Raw genomic sequence first — 21,168 nt, forward strand, 5'->3', positions numbered from 1 at the left:
TGGCACCATTATTCTCATTTTTTTCTAAGTGAAGAAACTAGAGTTCAAGCAGCTTTTGTGACTTCTGCAAGGTCTTACTGCTAGCATGTATTTTGGCCCAAATGTGAACACAGGCAAGTTGACTTCAACAGCACTGGTATCATTCCTATGCCATATTGAACGGATGCACAAGGGATGCATAAATGCAAGTTAGAGGAGAATAGAGGAACCATGGTCTAGCTTTATGTGATTCACAAGATTGCTAGGGACAGGGAGGGGGAATTGAACTGGCACCTATAGCTTTTAATGCATCACGACTTCCCTTAAGTGGTTCATTGAAAGGAAACATTAATTGAGCACCTAATATGTGTAGCAATGCTAGTAGCCAGAATTTTTGAGGCAGTTACTTTATCAATGGCACTGTGCTAAGCACTTGATATAATATCACCTCCTGGCATGGTTTCATGATACCCACCCAACAGAATACCATCATTATCCCCGTCACAGAAAATAAATTTTGGATCAAAGGCATCAATTAACTTGATCCAGGATCTCACACCTAGTTTGTGTTACATTCTGAATTCAAATCTAGGTCTGTTGGTTGGTTTGTTGGTTTATTCATTTTATGATGGAGCCTATTTCTTCACCATCATGTCAACTTGCTCTTCGCGCTGAGGAAGGCATCAGAATATTTCAGTGAAACTTAAGCGGAAAACACAGAAATTTCATGTGGAAGATGCTTCCTATAAAAGTTGGTTAATTCACCTGTTCAAGATTGGTGTGCTGGTGTGAGAGCTGCGGCAGAAGGTAGGTCGTGAGAGAGACATGCCGGAAACTTGCCAGCCAGGAGAGCTGGGGGCGTGGAGCCTTCCTCATCTTTGGGACACAGCTAGCTCTCAGGCACGGAAAGCACTCCTGTGACAGAATTGCTGGTACCGTTAATCAGGCCCTAATTGAACAGTTCAATCTCTGACTAAGGGGTGGGGGTGGGAGGGTGAAGGAGGATGGGGAGGGGAAGGAAAAAGCACATAACGTCCCTCCATTTAAGAGAGTGGAATGTGTCTTCTCATCCATAATGCAGCACCATAATGTTCTTGTATGAATTGAAAATACCAGGCAATCAAAGGCCATATGTCTTCAGCTTAGATCCACAGAGTGTCCATGTATTTTTAATCAAGGCTGCATCTCCGAAGTATGTTTATGCTTTCTTGGCATAAAAGATGCTCCCTCAGATTAGCTCTGCACCCGACTCCAGGCTGTTGTTACCTTCGGCCACGCCAGAAGAAGGGAAGTTGGCAGGTTCCCCATAATGCATTACTGTAAAGTGAATGCAAACTGTACTTGAAGGATAGTGAACCCTGAGCAATCCATTAAGGCTGAGGAAATGGGCTTATGAGTCACTGAAGTCTGCGCTCCCTAGCAGATCTCTCTGCTTCTACTTTCTCCTCGCTCCCGAAAATTCATTTTTCACACAGCACCCAGAGTGATCTGTTAAAAATGCAAATCCAATCTCCTCATTTCTCTACTTGAAACCCTCTGGTAGAGCGTTTTGAAAATAAGAATGAGACTCTTTGCTGTGGTCCACACAACTCTGTGTGATTTATTTCCCTATACCCATTTCCCATCATGCCTTACTTCCCTACATTCATGATGCTTCAGTCACCCTGTTCTTATTTTTGATCCTATTCACTAAGGAGCCCCTCTTTCATACATTTGCTCAAAAATATTTGAGCGCTAGGTATGTGCCAGGAGCTCTTCTAGGTATTTTGGGATATACCAGTGAACAAAATACCAATCTCCCAGACCTCTTAAAACTTACATTCCAATCAGGAAAGATAGACAACCAATAATAGAGAAAATGAAAATGTAAAATGTATAGCATTTAGGTAGTGACAAGTCCTTTACAAAGAGAGAGAGAGAGAGAAAGTAGAGTAGTATAAATGGGGTCAGGATTAAGTGGCAAGAAGTGATAGGTTGTGACATTACATGAAGTGGTCAGGAGAGATGTCTCCGGGTAAGGCATTTCCTCTCTCAGAACACCCTTCACCCAGATATTTACATGAGTTTCACAGAATTCAAGTCTCAGCTGAAGTGTCACCTTTCAGGAGTGACATTTCCTAATCCTCCTTCGGTAGTGAGAGAGCAATATCTGAGGGTACATTTTTCTTTTATGTACGTACTTCATCTGCAATACTCATGGACTGTAAGCTCCATGAGACTAAGGTCTTTATCACCTCAGTATTGAATCTTCTATGTCTGGAGCCATGCCTAGCATATAATAGGTACTCAACAAAGATACCTTTGAATAAAGGAATGAAAGAACGGATGAAAATATCAACACATCAATTCAATTATTGGGATAGGAGAGGTAAGCAAGATTTGGCATTGAGAAATCATTTGCAGATGTTATCATCTTCTTGCTTAATAACATGCCATTTATTTAAACAGCGCAGTCCAGAAAATACAGAACAGATCAGAAAAATAGTATCAAAAGAATAATTAAAAAGATTAAATCTCATTCAAAATGGTCCCTTTCTAAACCTCAAGTGTTCATTTCTCTCCATTCTCACAACCACCATGCTGGCCCGTGTGCCATCATCTCTCCTTGCACTTTTTTTTACTCTTGCTGCCATTCAAAACATTTCTTTTTCAAAGTCCAGGAAGGGTGAGTCTTTAAAAATGTCAATTTGATTATCTCTTCCATTGCTTAAACCCTTCAATTACTCCCTATGGAGCATAGGAATTGGTCCAAAATCTTAAAGTGGCTCCCAGAGACTACAAGAGTTGGCCACTGGCCACTGCTCTAGTTTCATCTCTCAGGACTCTTCACCAGCTCCGTGCTCTATCTGACTGATCTCCTTTACATTGCCCAGTGCTACCACCTTTCCTTTAGACAACTGGAAGATGATTTCTCTGTTTGGAAGTGTTTTCTCTGCTCTCTATGTCTGGCTAAGTCCTAGTTATATTTTAGGTCTCTACTTAGACTTCGTATCCTCTAGCAAGGACTCTCTGATTTCTAAGTCTGGTCTTGGTTCTCTTCTCTGTGGTCTCATACCACATTGCACTTGCCCATGATATGTCTTTCCATAGTGTGAATTGCAATTATTTTATTCTTTCAGAGAGGAAGGGAGAGGGAAGGAGAGATAGAAACATCAATGATGAGACAATCATTCATCATGGGTCCTCCTGCACACTCCCCATTGGAGAAAAAGCCTGCAACCTGGGCATGTGCCCTTGACTAGAATCCAACCCAGGACCCTTCAGTCCTTAGGCCAATGCTCTATCCACTGAGTCAAACCAGCTAAGGCAATTGTTTGATTTCTTGTCTATCTCTACCACTAGACTTTATGCAATAAAAGGGCAAAAATAATTTATGCCCCCTTCATTCTTGTAGTTCAGGCATTTCACATAAAACCTGGCCTACAGTAGTTTCTTCAAATATATTTGCTGAATGATTGGATAGAACGTAGTCAGTTAAAATAGCAAGATTTTTTTGCAGACAGAACTTTGGGTATTATTTCTCATGCTAAAACTCTACTCATGGGTCTCACCATTCTGTGGCAACACTGCTGAAAGCTGAGAAAAGATATGGAAGAAGTTGAGGGTACACAGCTTATCTTTTGATACTAATGTCATAGAGTATAATCGGGCCCTTCTATTCAACCTGTGGTTCTAGTTGCCTCAGGCACCAAGAAATTGATCTACAAAGACAAGAATTCTGAGTCACTGGAAATATTGAACACAGAGGCTTCTACATATCAGGGGAGTCTAACATTTTGCTTACCACAATGGAAAGGATCTTAAGATTAGTGGCATTGCCCATGGCTGAGACAAATTGAAGTGGCCATAATAAAGGACGCACAAATTGAATGAAGTCTTTGAAAGCATATTATCCAAAAATATTTCACTGATGAAGAAAGCAAAAACTCTGATGGTGTTTAAATATCCTCTCTGTTCTTGGATTGAATTCTTGACTTTTCTTTGCAACCTGCAGTTTCTTTCATCCTTTTTATTCCATTCAACTCAATATATTTTGATAGGTTTTAATTTTTTTTATAATCATATCCCAGACATTAAGGATAGGTCCCTCATGTGAAGACCACATGTCAGTTCTGAGATATAAATGTGAGTTCTCTCTCATGGTTCATTGTGCATTCCATGAGTGCAGTTGCTTTTCTGTGGCTCATCCTGTATCCAGCTAAATTCAGAAACCTATTCCTCTTTAAAATCCTTTGACTAATTCACTTGTACCAGAGGTTTGGTAAGCAACACATATTTTATTTAAATCAGCATAGGGAAAAAAGGACAGAGAAGAGAATATATCACACATCCCTAAGCAAGCAATTTAGCAGTACTCCCATATAAAGATATCACTTCTCTAAAATCCCTTGGCCCTCTGTCACTGGGGATTCCATTTTCTTCCTTTGAATGCATGGGAAAAAAACCTTTTTAATTGACTTAGAGCTCTTCTCTCTAGTATTTTTCTCTAAGCATTATGAATTTGAGACACCATAATTCAGCTCTGAACTAGCTCCTCCTTCCAACAATACTTAACCCAATCAGTTATCACAGTAGTTGAGCTAAGCAAAGGGTCTTCCAATTAGCAGAAATGCCACCTTTAGAAAATGAATCTTGTGCACATTGCCTCTTTATGCCCGGCTAGCAAATCCCAAGGAGCCAAATCATTAGTAACCGTGTTTTGAGCATCTGAAAATTAATTGATAAGACGCCCCCAAAGATTCTGACCTCATGGCATTGTGAGGATCACATAAAATAAGTATGAAAAACAAAAACCTGGCATACAACCTAAAACAGAATAGAAGCTCAGTGGATACTTGTTTCTTTCTCCTGAAGCAACTGGAATTGGTGATTCATCTGTCCCCAAACTTATTACTGTATTAATATTTAGAAGGCTTCTCAGCCTCTTCAAGCTCAACAGTACCCCTAAAATTTTCAGAAAAGCACATGGTAGTAAAAAAACATCTCTTGTTATTTGTTCATGATGGAGACATGGCATAATCCAGAAAGTGTGTGTGTGTGTGTGTGTGTGTGTGTGTGTGTGTGTGTGTGTTTCCTAGAGAATTTACAGGTACTGAAACCCCCTTATGAAAGACTGTGTTATGCTCTAACAGGCTGTTGTAACATTCTTTTGTCCCCAGCCCAGTCTTTTGACACTGTATAGACTACTGCTCCAGCTGGTAGTGGCGAACAGAGGCACTTCGTGTTTTTACTTTGATGCACAACTTTGTCCCTATCTAGAAATGTCATGGATTAAGAGTCTCAAAGTAGAGAAGCTCCTCTCTCCATAAACTAATTCACATTCTTAGCAGATCTTGTGGGCACTCATGTTCATCGCAATAGCTCTCTGAGTAGTGCACTGACTGGAACTATTGGATGCCATCTAACTGCCAGGGATTAGAATCCTCTTAAACCTCCTGGTTCCAGCAATTCGGGAGAGGCAGGGTCTCCCCTCTGTCCTTGGGACTGGTGACAAAGCACCCCTGGGAGTGATAAGCGACAACACAGGTGGAACAGTATATATTAAAAGAAGCTACCAGACTCCAGACCTGTTGCCTGGATTTATGATTATCGAATATTTTTCAACCCCTAAGATTCTCAAATTGTACAATATGTACTCTGTAAAAAGCGGTGGAAATTACAAAGATGAGTAACAATGGACTAAATATTTACATCGTGACTATTACTTCACAGTTAATCTTCACAATCACTTCACAGGATAGACACTTATTTTTATTGTATAAAAAGACAAAATTGAGGCTCAGAAAGATTAAAAAACTTGCCTAAGATGGACATGTGCTAAAGTTACGTTTCAAAAGCAGCTACGTCTGGGGAGAGGATGGTCATAAATAACATGGGTAAGTGTGTTGTACATATCCCCCCACCCCTTTAATCTTCACAGAAACCCTAGCAGTTTTGTTTTCATTTCACAGAAGTGTAAGCTGAGGCTCAGGGAAATTCAGTACTCATTCAGAGAGATCGGACCAATGTTCTAGGGGAAGGACTCTTAAGCACTCTTGGGTAATGAGGACCTCCAAGGGAACATGGTTGGGTTTAGTAAGATGCCCTAAATATTCCTTAAGCCAGCGGTTCTCAACCTGTGGATCGCGACCCTTTTAGGGGTCAAATGACCCTTTCACAGGGGTTGCCTAAGACCATCGGAAAACACATATATAATTACATACTGTTTTTGTGATTAATCACTATGCTTTAATTATGTTCAATTTGTAACAATGAAATTGGGGGTCACCACATGAGGAACTGTATTAAAGTGTCGCAGCATTAGGAAGGTTGAGAACCACTGCCTTAAGGTCTGGAAAAGGGGGAGACTTTGAAGAAGAGAAAAGCGTATGAAAAGGACAAACAGTTACATTAGCGTGGAGACTCATTCTGCTCTACTTTCCATGGCAAACCTACATTTTCTGTGAGTTGCGTAAGAGAAAGCATTGTATTTGTGTTCAGAGGGCAAGCCTGAGGAAAGACTCAGGACACTGCCTGCATTCTAAGTGGCCCAAGTGATGGAGGGAATGGGCCCCGTTCCAAATTGATTAGTTCTGCTACCTTCTCATTATTGTTCCGCCTGAAGTTTGGCATGCAAGCAAGGTCATTCCACGCATGGGTCTGCGTGACTTAACTAATTCTGCTACAAATTCCCTCCCCTCCACACCCCCGCCCCCTGCTGCAGCATGCCACCTGCACTAAAGAAAATTAAAAATCAGCACATGCATTTTACATGAGTTCCCGAGACCAGTGAGAAATTAATGTTATGTTGTTTTTTTGATAAAAATACAGCTGTTTTTTTTTTTTTTTTTAAGATGTTCATGTAATTCAGTAATAGGAAATCTTCCTCAAAATTCCCCCATGGAGCCTGTGCCTCAGGATGGGGAGAAAATATGCATGTAGACTCGGAAGAATAGGTTTGAACGAGGCTTCTTCTTGCGGTTCAATTTACAAAGAAGTGCCAGGGCTGGGTATCAGGTTGCTGCCCTCTCCAAACTCTTAGGAGCCTTCGCACTGTTCTATTCCCATAGCTCCTCCTAGGTTGTTCCCTTAGCCCAGTGGTCGGCAAACTGGCCCCTTGAGTGTGGCTCTTCCACAAAATACCACGTGCAGGTGTGCACGTACAGTGCGATTGAAACTTCATGGCCCGTGCCACAGGGCCAAAGAGCCGCGTGTGGCTCGCGAGCTGCGGTTTGCCAACCACTGCCTTAGCCTGAAGTGATGTCTTCTCATACTGTCACGTTCAATCGCTCCCAGTTCTTCAAGGTTGACCACAAATGACTCAGTTTCCATGAAGTCATATCCTCATATCATCAGATCAAGATATCCTTGCTCACTCTGGCTGGTGTGGCTCAGTTGGTTGGAGCGTCGTGTCCCATGTCCCATACACCAAAAGGTTGCAGGTTTGATTCCCTATCAGGGCGAATAGCTAGATTGTGGATTCAATCTCTGGTCAGGGCAATATGGAAGGCAACCAGTCAATACTTCTCTCTCTCTCTTTCTCCCCCCCCTTTCCCTCTCTCTAAAATCAATAACCATATCCTCTGGTGAGGATTACAAAAAAATATGAATGCTCTCATATCAGGTCTTCAGTAATTCTTAGAAAAGTTCTGATCTCCTCTGACCCTCAATTTCCCTATTATAATGTGAGAATGATTATGCCTGTATTTAAAGGTAGATTTTAAAATTAGATAATGTATAAGAAACCGAACAGAGTGGCAAATAATACTAAAAAGTAGCGTTAATTGTGTTAATTGTACTACTAGCCAGGAAATACAATGTCCAATGTTTCTTAAATGAATTTCAAAACCCTTCACAGTCACATTCCAGCCTTGATTCTAGTCTTATATCCTGAAACTTTCTCCAGGGAACCTCTGCCCCTCCCCGTCCCCAATTCTTTATTCTCTTAAACTAAACTCACTGTTAAGTAAGTATTGTGCACTGTCATTACTGAGGGCGTCCATGGTTGTTATTCTTTTCACTTTCTTTCCTTCTGCATGAAAACTTATCCAAGATCTCATGGTCAGCAAATCACATAGAAAATAAACAGCATATATGCATATAAGCATAAGCGAGGGACGCAGACAACAGGGGGTGAGGGTGACGGCAAGACCGGGAGTATGAGGGGATAATGGGGGATAAAGACACATTTGTAATACCTTAATCAATAAAAACTTTTAAAAATGTGAACATTTTAAAATAGTAATATAAATATATTTTAGATAAAAAGGACAAAAAATAAGTAAATAAACGGCAGCCAGAATTTAAACCCCATTTCCATACCCACAGACAGTTCAGCCAGGCTTCTAAAAGGCGCCCAGTAATTGTTAAGAAGTGATTTGCCTGGTTATAAGCATGAGCTTTGAATTTAGACAGACAGTTTGAATGTGAGTTGACTGGCTACACAGCCACAAACAAGTTCCCTCAGCTTAGGCAGTGATCTTTTTAAAAAGATAACAATATATATTATCTTAAAGTTATTATTATGCCTTAAAATGTCAAAAATTTATATTCATCAAGTGTATTTATATTCAAAGCTATATTCATGGTATAACTTATATGTATTATATAATGTGTACATGTGTATGTAATTTTATTTATGTTATAACTTTAAGATGTTTGTGTATACACCTATTGTGTGTGTATTATGATTCTATATGTGATATTAATATTAATATATATATATATATTAGTTTTAAGAATATCAACCTTAATTCTGAATCAAAGGAGCAATATCCAGAAATCACCCAATTAAAAATAAAATACAGTGGGGCCTTGACTTAGAGTGTCCTGACTAACGAGTTTTTCGAGATACGAGCCATCTCTCGGCCGATTTTTTGCTTTGAGTTGCGAGCTAAAATTCGGGTTACGAGCCAGCTTCAGATATCCCACCTCTAGTTGGTGCAGCGAACGTCACAGTGAACGCCACAACATCAGCCCAGCATCACGTGTCTCACTCGTTCACTTTAAGATTTGACATACGAGTAGTTTGAGTTACGAGCTCCGTCAAGGAACAAATTAAACTCGTAAGTCAAGGCCCCACTGTATTACAATTAAAAGTTTTGAACAGTGTAAGGAGAGGCTAAATATTCTTGCCACACCCACTCCCCCCACCCTCCTCAGGCTCTAGAAGAGCCTCCGGGGCAAGTGAGGGTCTCAGGCAAAGTAGAAAGTAATCTATAGGTGGTGCTCCACAGAATCACTGGGTGAAGAGGGAGGAAGAGAGCGAATTCCTGGTATTTACTAACTTGTGATAAGTCCCCTCTAAATAATTGAGAAATATAGACCTATGTCTGCTACCCAATGGCCAATGACTCACTTTTCTATGAGAGTCTTTGGGGGAGGGAGGCATTGTATGAGTTTTTTTTTTTAGCTAAACTGATGACAATTGCCAGGAAGCAAAACCTCAAAGGATTGAGAAAATGCTCCTGAGAATAGCAGTTTTGCATCTTATTTTATACATTAGAATCAAAGGATAAGACTTTAAATCCATTGATGATAGATTAGGGAGGTAGGAGCAAGCAAAGCTAGGGCGATCTCTGGGATTTGATTAAACTAAAGCAAATAGACAGACACATACTTCTTTTGCAGAGGTGGGTACAGGAGGGTTAAAGGTGAACAATTAACATGATAATAACCATGAGGAGTTCTGCTCTGGTGGGAGACTGTGGCCTGGGGGGTCTGGAGGGAGGTTCTTGCCAGAAGCCAGGAGTGTTGCTGCAGTACAGACTCCTCTGCATGGGAAGAAGGGGGATTTCAGGCATACAGGCTCCCTCTTACAACCTAACAAGGGTGCATGCTCAGTAAGCTACTGATGAAGTGGTCTCTGCTAGTGTTAGTTAATAGTTTCTATTGGTAAGTTTTGACTGATCAACACTGAAATATTATTCATGATACTGAATATATCTATACAATGTGTACATACATTTTTGCACATATGGGCAGAGATAAATCTTTCCATGAAAACCAGCCCAGGAGGGCTTCTGTTTAGCAGTGCACTTTCCCCATTCCTGTGGACACATCAACATTTTTGCTGACCTGGCTTCAGTAGATTTTAATTTAGCAAAAAGCCCTGTTGAATAGATGTGTCACAAGTCCCAGGCCATGCAAGACTCAATCTGTTGAGCAGAAATGTTGTTCTAGCTCCGTATTTGCGCTTCCCGCTGGCACTGGATCTGTGTATTTCTGTCTCAGTGGAGCATAAATGGAAGGGGTGTCAGGAAGGGAGCCAGGTCTGGAAGGGACAAGAGGTGAAGTGGCGGCTGGGAGGTCATAGAGGCTGGCGTGTTGGAAAGATGCAGAGAAAGATGACAGATTATTTCATCAAATAAAAAGGAGCACACGACCTCACCACAGGTTTCCACTTAAAAGCAGTATGAACTTAGACCCCTTTGATGGCCCACGGAGATGGTTAAATAGGTTATTGTCTATATGGGAATGTATCGTCCATGTGCATGTATACATTTGACCAGGAGATAAACATTAGGGAGAAAAAAAATTTAATTAAAAAAACATAATTGGACCCAGCCAGCATATCTCAGTGGCTGACTGAGAACCAGGAAGTCACAGTTCAATTCCCAGTCAGGGCACATACTGGGCTTGCAGGCTTGATCTCCAGTGTGGGGCTTGCAGGAGGCAGCAGATCAATGAGTGATTCTCTCTCATCATTTATAGTTCTGTCTCTCTTTCCTTCTCCCTTCCTCTCTGAAATCAATAACTTTTTTAAAAAGAAGGTAATTGGGTGACTTCAATAAGATAGCCATTGGATTTGCTCTCGCTCCCGCTCTCTCTCATCCCTCTCCTAAGCCTTCACACATGTGGTCCTCTCTGAATAAAATTCTGTTCCCTGCTTTATCCACCTGATGAATTTCTATTCATGACCAGATTCTTCTTTGACCTCCTTCATCAGGGAAGTTTTCCTGGCTTCTAACGGGTCCACCTAGCACAGTATCGCTTCATGTCCAGTTTGTGGGCTCTGAGGCCAGATTCCCATAGATTAAATTTTTTCTCCACCACCTACTAGCATTGTGACCTTGTTCAAGTTAATCCATCTTCCCTGGAAATAAGAGTAGAAGCCAGAAATAATACTAATACCTACTTCCTGGATTAGGTATTTGAATATTAAATGAGGCAATTTATTTAACAAGCTGAAACCAGGGGCTGACATTGAATGCATGTTAACCATTTGTATTTTCTTTGACCAGCCTTCAGGTTGAAATAGGGAGGGACTAGGACAAGCTAACACTCCACACTAAGAGTTTGAATTTTATGTGGTAAGAAACCAAGAGCTATTGAAGGTTTAAAAGAAAGGAGAGGCCACATCAAATTTGAATTTTAGATAGAAAACAATATATATAGGATGAGATGGAAATAGAGGAAGAATGCTTTCAAATCTGTTCAGTATAGCTCAGTGATTCATTTTTAAGCAATCATATTTAATCACCATTCCCAAAAACTAAGAACCCTATTAATTCCTCAAGCATTTATGGAATGCTCACCAAGTGTGAATGCTGTGTTAGAGGCTGAGAATTCAGAGAAGCAGTTGCATACTGTGGGATAATCGAGCCTAGTGGTTAAGAGCATTGGATTTATAACCATACAGACCTAAATTCACCATCAAGGACTATGTCTTTGTCTCTGAATGAGGTTCTTAAATTCTCTAAGCCTCAGTGTCTTCAAAAGTATCAAGATTAACAAGATTAAATGAGATACTGTACATCAATCACCTAAAATGCTTAGGAGGTGCTGTGTGTTCTATGGATGCTACTTATCATTATTACTATTATTATCATTGATATTATTTTATAAGAATGCTAAATGATACCTTTCTCCAATGCCAGGGTGCTCACAGTCTGGATATAGAAAGCAGATATGTAGACAAATAATCCTATATAAGAAAATGCAAATTGTCCCCTCAACCAGGAGTTTGACCAGGAGTTTGACTAGGGGGCGAGGCTGGCGGGCCAGCCATCCACGGCCCCTCCCCCCGGCCAGCCCAACCTGGACCCCACCTATGCACGAATTCGTGCACCGGGCCTCTAGTTTATATTATATTTGAGGTGCCATGCTATAAAAATAGCAAGTAGTTGTTGAGTATATACTATATGTCAGATAGTATTCTAAGTATTACACATGTGAAATAGTATTTAATTCTTACAAAAACCCTATGAGGCAGATAATGTACTGCTAACTGGTGTTGAAAGGAGGAGACACAGGAGCATAGGTTAACTAATGTACCCAAGGCCACACAGAGAATTGCTAGAAGAGTTGTGTGGGAGTTGAGATGGTCCAGCACAACTACCATGCTCCAAACCACTAGCTTCCTGCACTTCCTTGATAATTAAGGATGTGATAACTTTGAAATCATGGGAGATTATCTGTGCTGGGCCCTGACAGATGAGCTACTCGTTTTGTTTCCAGGAAAGCTTCAACTTAAACCATTTCAGAGAGGAAGCTATCCCCAACCTTACCCACAGCTAAAATGCTTCTTTCAAGAATCTGTCATATATTGTAATGACCAGACATCACTGCTATAAAAATACTTTTACAAACTAAATATTTTTGTTGGAATTGGGGTCAGAAAAAGTGGGTACCACCCCTGCCAGTAGTATAAGTGTAAATTCTAGCTCTCTGTGCAAGCAGAGGATTTTCCCCAAGATTGTTGATCCTAGAAACAGTTTTCTAATGATTCATAAATGGAGGGAGGGGAATGATTTAAGGGTGATATTAATCTTTCCGTCCATTTACCCATAAGAATTTTCCTCATTGCTCTGCAAGGTCAACAAACAAAAACAATGCCAAAAATGTTAGAATTATTATTGAAAGCAATGATGATTGTTAATATAGATATAGCTATTGACACAACTAAATATATATATGTAGCTATTGACACAACATCTTAAAGACACTTAAAGCGATAAAACCTTGATGGGTATATGGAACTGATCATGTCATCTTAAAGATGAATACATTGGATGATTTACCAATGTATTCAAGATCACATAACTACAAGTGTCACAATCATGGCCATGGCCAGAAGAACCGTTACTCGGGTCATAGCCATGTCTATAGATCTATCTCACCATCCTTATTTTGGATGGTGCCTTGTGACAGTACAATTTAGCAATGTAATTTACCAAAAAGTTTTCTAACTAGTGGCCAAATATTACAATCTCACCTGAACAGAAACTGGTGCATTTCAACAGAGTGGACAATGGGTACATAAACTTCTCAGTGGAGCGACGCTCTAAATCAGGTGTTCCTGACTGATAAATTGAGGGGGAGAAAATTAGGGAAGAAGACTCTTTCTTAATAATCTTCAGCAGCGTAGGGTTTTGTGGTTATTAGAGTTGGTCATTAGATATTTCTTCTCATCATTCTTCTTAGAGCCACATCTTAGTATTGTGCTTCTTTGCTTCCACAAAGTTGAACTCGGTCATGGAATATGTTAATGGTATGTGAACAGAAGCATTCTGTATTTTCCCTGATGGAAGATTTTCCAAGACAGACCATCCTTTATTATGGTCTCTGACCATTTCTACAGTAACAGGGAAAGCCTGTGCCCAGATGGCATCTGTATCCACCTGGACCCTGGGAGATGACAGTGAGTAGAGAGGCCCTGTTGACTGGACTTATGTTAAGGCTTTGAGATTTATTGGTTGTCCTCTACCTCATCCTCATCATCCTTATGTGATTTGGTACATGGTGTGGTGTTTTTGAAAAACATTTGGCCAGAGACTACAAGAAAGGAATTAGTTTATGAAAAAACTGACTCTAAATTGAAGGGAATAGAGAGAGAGTCAAGAAGTTCAGAAACTTGAAGGATTAAGAGAGGAAACTATTTTTCACCCCCATCTGTCAGGAGATATTGAGATAGTCATTGACTGTAACAAAAGCCCAAGAAAACTTAGACTTGCAGCCTGGATCAAATGAAAGGAATGGCCATCACAACCACTGTTAAAATCTCTGAGTGGATTAAGGTGTTTCAGAAGAAAGCTATAATTAAGAGCTTGGTATCCAGTAAATGCATTCAATTGCACAAAATGTCTCAGAGGGGGGAAAAACTACAATCTCTGCTTGCCTTTGGAAGCATTGTAAGTTAAAGTTGCTGTAATTAAGGTGGCAGGGGGTGAAGGGAGAAGAGAGGCAAGCAAACAAAGACATAGCAAATCTAAGAAATATATCTAGAAAAGAGCAGTGAGAAGTGACTGAATTCAAAGAGATATAAAGGCTATTAACATTTTAAGTGAGTGGCACTGCAAATAAATCATAGTCTATGACTGAGATTTAAAATAACAGTAGGGCTCTCAAACTCCTAAGTAGGAAAGAGACTGAGAAAGATGCTCAGCTACCAAATAGAGCATATTTCCAATACCCACTTTTTGATGTGGCCAAGGAAGTTGATGGAAATAGAAGAATCCCATGTCCATTAATAGGAAATGGACCATCAGAGGACCATGGGCCACAGAAAACAAAAGAATGGAGCTCTATCCAAGGAGCAGAATTGGCCACTAATCTGGGTACATCTTCTACTCCCAGAAGGGACTTTGTCACATCTCTCCAGTAGCATTTCAGAGTTGAGACAGAGCAACTATTGTGCCTCCTTCATTTATGATTGGGAGTGTTTACTGTGACAATCCTGTGAGTGGTCTGTTGTATGGTGACTTGTATAACAAGTCTTTTGAGTTCAGTGTTTTAGCTCAGATCTCTGAACTAGAGGGAACTACCTCTGGACTTGAAGAGGCAACAGGGAGCCACTCTGGACTCCAAGTTGATCATGGTGACTGGATGAGTTGTCATGAGTTCTTGAGTTGAGTTCTTGAGTTAAATATCTTGGTGGTATGAGAGTGAATAGGTTTTACAAGCAAGAAGAAGAAAAAAATAAATATTTTCCATTAGAGAAGCAGACTGTAGTAGTTATTAAGTCTGTTAAAATATTCCAGATTTTCTCCCTTCTTGGCATATGGAAAATCGTACTTCCCTACTCTTTCAAGTCACGCATTGTCATGTAATTCAGTTTGACCCTCCCCCAAAATGTGGACAGATATGTTGTGTGTCATTTTGAGGTGGAAGCATTTATTTTATCAGAGAAGTGTCAGATACTGCAATGTGGTAGTAATCCTGGAAGCATGTATAGGCGCACATGGCCTCCATCAATCAGGACAATGAGCAGAGCATCCTTCTGACTTGAAATGGACATGTAGTGTAAGAAAGGAATGAACCTCTGTTGTTTTTAGACTCTGAAACTTGGCAGTTGTTCATTGTTTAGTGTAACATACCTATCCTGGCTTGATCATGGTTATGAGCTCCTGTTGTCTCCCTCTACAAATACTTTTCTCACAACTATAGAATGACCTTTACTTTGAGGTATAAGGTAGGGCTCTTCTGGTTGAGCAATATGATCTATCATCTGAACTTACATCCCTGGACTGCTAGCCATTCGTTGGGACGATGGCCATTTCCATCATGAAGACGTACCTCCTCCTTTGGTACACTGTGCAGCAGGCACTCACTGCCCTCCCTCTTGAGTGATTTATTAGTAACATAGGAAAGCCCAGAGACAAAAATTCAACGGAATTGCATCCTACCTGTCTCCTCCATGTCCCATCTCTTTGATGAAGTGCACACAAATTCACATACTTACTTCTTCCTTATCCACTAAGTGAGATAATGAGAATAGACCTGATCCTCCCACCATGGCATGATTCCAAGAACCAGCAGCAATTAGTTTTGAACTTAGTCATAAACTCGATGTACTCCAGGCCTCTTGGATGAGGGGACATATATTCTCATGCTCGTTGACATATATCCAAACCTCATCTGTTATCCTAAGATTTCATTAAAGGAGAAGTTAATCCCTCCTTATAAAAAGAAGATGTTATGTGAATACACCCAATAATTAGAATTATTTCATCAAAACACGCTAAGAACCTTTTTGGTTTTAGGCTTAATGTAAAGCTTCTTCAACAGCATGTCTTTTTTTTTTTTTTTTTTGTCTCTCACTTAGTCCAGCAGAGATAATGCACATTGAGGGTGGTCATTGTTTAATAATTCAGCTTATTGTTATTGAGGACCTGCTGGGTGTTGTGCTGGGGATACACAGGGCAGGCATCTGTAGGAGAATGACATTTAAGTGAGAGTTTATGAGTGAGGAAGTTAACCAAGTGGTGGGGGGGGGGGGGGGAGCATTCCAAGCAGAGATAGTAGCCTGTGCAAAGCTTCTGATGTGCAAAAGGTCAACTCATTTGGAAATCTGAAATAAGGCCAATGAGGATGATGTGACAGGAACAAATGTGATATTGGTTTGGGGTAAAGACACAGGCAGAGGCCAGTTTATCCTAGACCTTGTAAATGATGCAAAAAATTTTCAAATTGTATTAGAGGGACGATGGAGAGCCATTCAGTAGTTATTGATGAACTTACAGTGCCAAACTTCCATTCTTTTTAAAATTATTGAATCTTAGAAATTCAAAGGCATCCTGCCTATCATTTAATCTTTTCCATAGCAGATTGGAATTCCTATAATTCCTTTAAATCTGTTAATTACCAGATTTATAGATGGTTGTGTACATTACATATTCTCTGCAGAAGAATAGAAGGCATAGCTATGCCCCTTAAGTTACAGTGGTCATGGGATATACAATGGGAGTAAGAAGGTGTACCCCTTAAGCCAGTGGTTCTCAACCTTCTGGCCCTTTAAATACAGTTCCTCATGTTGTGACCCAACCATAAAATTATTTTCATTGCTACTTCATAACTGTAATGTTGCTACTGTTATGAATCATAATGTAAATATCTAATATGCAGGATGGTCTTAGGCGACCCCTGTGAAAGGGTCGTTCGACCGCCAAGGGGGTCGCGACCCACAGGTTGAGAACCGCTGCCTTAAACAATTATTTTGCTTTCTCTAACTAGAAATTTATACATTTACAACTTTAAAAATGTGTTTAACAAATTACCCATGGGCATCAAAGGGTTGGATGCATTGTGCTCCTTAAAGAATAATAGAAACAGGGGAGATGACAAACTCTAAGGAGTAGCCCTCATGATTCAACTGACAACATTTCTTTAAAAAGGCAAGAGCAAAAAGCAGAGTGAAATAAGAGAACCAAAAGCTTGCTGCAGTTGCAGAATTTTAAGGGATTTCTTTAACATTCTCTGGGCATAGTTCTAAAATATTCATGCATGTTGGACATAATTATGTCATTTTATTGTCCACTGTGTGTCAGTGAGATGTCATTTTTTTCCACCGCTGCTTATATCACTTCTCCAGCAACTGGGAAATGCAAATGATTATAAACAGAGAAGTCTTAAGTGGTAGAAAACTTGTTTCATGAATTTTATAGTGAAACTTTAAAATCCAAGTGCTGTACTCAGAGAATGATGAAGGTCTAAATAGCACATTTCTCTATACAAAACATAGAGTGATCCCTTTACAGCCGCCACATTTAAAGGAACATTGAACTCATGATTGAAGGGCTCAGGAAATATGCTAGTGAAGACTGAATAGGATATTTCTAAATTGCTATTTGTAATCTAGAAATGACTCTTGTTCTGTGTCGCTTTGGAAGACTCCATTAGTAGCAAGAAGTTGATTCTGTTCCAACTCCAGGAAGAACATCCCCTGGAATCCAGCTTGTCATGAGAAATCCTTAGCCCTGGTGTGGGTGGTATGTTAGCAGGTGAGTGCTGTGAAGGAACACTGTGCACTGGGCAGGGGAGGAGACCAGATACCCTCCAGGAGACCACGTGGCATCGTGGAAATTGCCTGAGATTGATGCCAACCACACTAGGACTCAAATCTTAACATTCCTAACTTGCCGGCTGGTTGACTAGCTGGCTGTTACGGCTCACTTCACTTTTTCGAGCTTCATCCTTTCTCACCTGAAAATAGAGATAACCTACTCAGACTTGTCGTTAAAATGAAATGACATGCTATATGTAAAATTCCAAGAAGTTACCCATCAAAAAACAAGTGCTTTATAAAAGTTTCTAGGAAAATGAGGCTCAGAGGCATGTCATGCAATTTCCATCGCATAGTAGGTGTTCAACAAAAGTTAGACCCCTGTATCTTTCCACCTCATCGCTGAAAGATTGGCTCCATTTTCTGAAAGCTCCTACTGGGTTCTTACTCTTCATATCAAGAAAAATGCATTGAAGAAAATGCATTGCCTTTCTGGTTTTGACGCTCAAACCCTGTCTTTGTTTTCTCAGCCTTACCTGTGCTTATTTCAGTAGGTAACGAATCTCTCTTCATGTATTAGGGGTCTCTCTGTGCGCGCGCACTCTAACCTCCTTTAAAATTGCGGGTTTTTCTCAGGAGAACTTCAAAAGAAGATGAAAATGCAACATTCTTCTTGACCTTTGTCCCAATTTAACTTAAAAACCAAACCAGGATGTTAAATCCAAAAAGAACTTTGAATTAGTCTGCCTGGTTCCTTTTCATTTGGTGGCAAGAGAGGCAGCTGCATTTTTATAGCGTCGGTTTTATTTCCCTTTGTTACAAAGAAAGCCAACGTCAGTTACAGTGCTACCTGTGGCTGCCAAATACGACACACAAAACTGAAAACCACCGCATGTAGTGATCAGGCTTAAAATTTCTCACATTTACTTACTTTCTGCATCCTCTCTATTCCTTCTCTTTTTGCAGGTCATTTTCTTTACTAAGAGGTCTAATTTGGATTTTGTACCACAAATGGCAATACTCTAATTTAGAAAACTCTGCGTTACGTCAATCATCTCTGTGAAACCAAGTTTTGGGAATTCAGGGCGTCAATAAGCAATGCAACTTATTCTCAATGCATCATAGAGAATAAGAGTGCTTTCTTCCACTCTTGCCAAACCAAATGCTTCTGCAGGGGAGTCTGTGAATTGTCTCGCCTGATCTATAATTTGCTAGATGTATTAGTCAGAACGGCTACATTATGCTGTGCGAAAAACAACACTAATAATAAAAAGAACACCTATAACAGTATACTGTAAGGAGAAACGTTCTGTGAATGGCTTCGGGGCCGTTATTAAGTAAAATAAGTGCTATTTGAACACAAACACCGTGACACCACAACAGTGGATTTGATAACCAAGACAGCTACGAAGTGACTAATGGGCGGGGAACTCATACAACATGGAGGTGCTAGACAAAGAGATTATTCACACCTTGGACAGAATGGAGTGGCAGTGTGAGATTTCGTCATGTTACTCGGAGCAACACACAATTTAAAATGTATGAATTGTTTATTTCTGGGCTATTTCATTTAATATGTCAAACCATGGTTGCTGCATCGATAATAGGGGACTACTGTCTTTATAAAACACCTTAGATTTTATAGACAATAAAATATTAAGAGGAGACATTAGCTCCTTTGAGTTAGCGAAGTTATTTCTAGGTCCTCAACGGAGAGTTGAGCCTGGGTGTGAGTGTCCTCCTTTGTGCCTGGTTTTCCATAGATTAAACGTCATCCGATGTTATGGCATTTGGCTCTTCCAAGTTATGATCTGCCTTCATTTTCTCCTAAAACAGTACTTTGTACCAATACTTTGCTTCTAATCTTCCATTACAAGTGTTTTTTTTTCTCTTTAGCATATTAAAATATTAAATAATTGGCGTGACAGCTTAAATGCATTTACACAATACCTAATGGTAAAATTAACATTAATACCAACTCCCTATATCTGTGCAATTACCTGTATTTACACAAAGTGCCATCACAAAACTTGGCTCATTTTAACTTCACAGTAAGTCTGTGAGATACCTATAATTATCTGAATTTTATGAATGAGAAAATGACGCTTCACTCGGTGATAGGCCCTAAACCCAGGTTTTCTGATTCCATGCCCAAGCATCTTCCTTCTAGTGTTCTAGTGTGATTGCAAATAAATTTGGCAAGACTGATCATCAGCAATATCCATCTGTATCCCAATGACAAACTGACTGAAGTCATTTAATGTGTGTTTATCATTGTACCAAATGATTGACTAATGCGGGGCCATGGGTTCTTTTGCTGAAAAATACTGATAAAAATTCTGAGAGAAGAAATACTGTGGTCTGAGCAGAGCCAGGGATTATGGGATGAAATACACCTCAAGGCACAGATGATATTGGTGAGAACATAAGGTAGGTGGGTCAGGCAGGTAGGAAGGCATGAACCCAGAGAGAAAATGGAGTTGAGGATGGTAACATATCAGAAAGATGGTTGGAATGACAGAAATTTTCTTGAAGCCAGAGAATGGGACAAGGCAGAAAAAATGAGAGGTAAGATGCTAGAGGCTCAACAATTCTGAGACAAACTCTAGAAGCACAGTGTTGGTTGGGCAATGCTAGGTTATCTATATAGGATGTCTATAATAATAAAAGGGTAATATGCTAATTAGACCTGATGTCCTTCCGGATGTCATTCTAGATGTCCTTCCTGACGAAGCCGGGGCTGGGGGGGGGGGGGGGGGGCGGAGCTGGTGCCGGCAGCCGAGGGAAGGAAGGCCTACTCTTGTACAAATTTTCATGCATCCGGACCTCTAGTGTGTGTGTGTGTGTGTGTGTGTGTGTGTGTGTGTATGGTATTTATCTTTGGGCAAGTTTCTCAATTCCTCTGAGTCTCAGTTTTTTTATTGTAAAGTGGAGATAATAACATTTATCTCAAAGTTATGTTTTCCATGACCCCATCAATTAAATAGCCAAACTATGTGAGTCCTTAGTATCTTACCCACCTCCATAATATACGTTGGCAGCAAATGAGTCTTACTGATTATTACTGCATCTGAAACACTTCCTAGCAAATAAAAGTCATTGAAGACATTTTTATAAAATGGTTTTGATTAAAATAACATGAATGAAGTCCATGGCATATTGTAGGCTATATATTAAATTTATTTTCCTCCAGAGCAGATTTCAGCAAACTTTTTCTGTAAAGGGCCAGGTAGTAAATATTTTAGACTTTGCAACCCATATAGTCTCTATCAAAACTCCTCAGCTTCACTGTGCAATTTTAAAGCAGCCATAGATACTATGTAAATGAATGAGCATGGAAATGTTCCAATAAAACTTTATTTACAAAAACAGGCAGAGGACCAGATTTGACCCTAAAATCATAGTCTACCAATCTTTGCTCCAGAGGATACATTTATATATTATGTGCTGTAGCAAGGGCTACTTTTAAAACTTCTGATTAAAATATA

Source organism: Myotis myotis, unplaced genomic scaffold (assembly GCF_014108235.1).
Source record: "Myotis myotis isolate mMyoMyo1 unplaced genomic scaffold, mMyoMyo1.p scaffold_m19_p_12, whole genome shotgun sequence".
Taxonomy (NCBI): Eukaryota; Metazoa; Chordata; class Mammalia; order Chiroptera; family Vespertilionidae; genus Myotis; species Myotis myotis.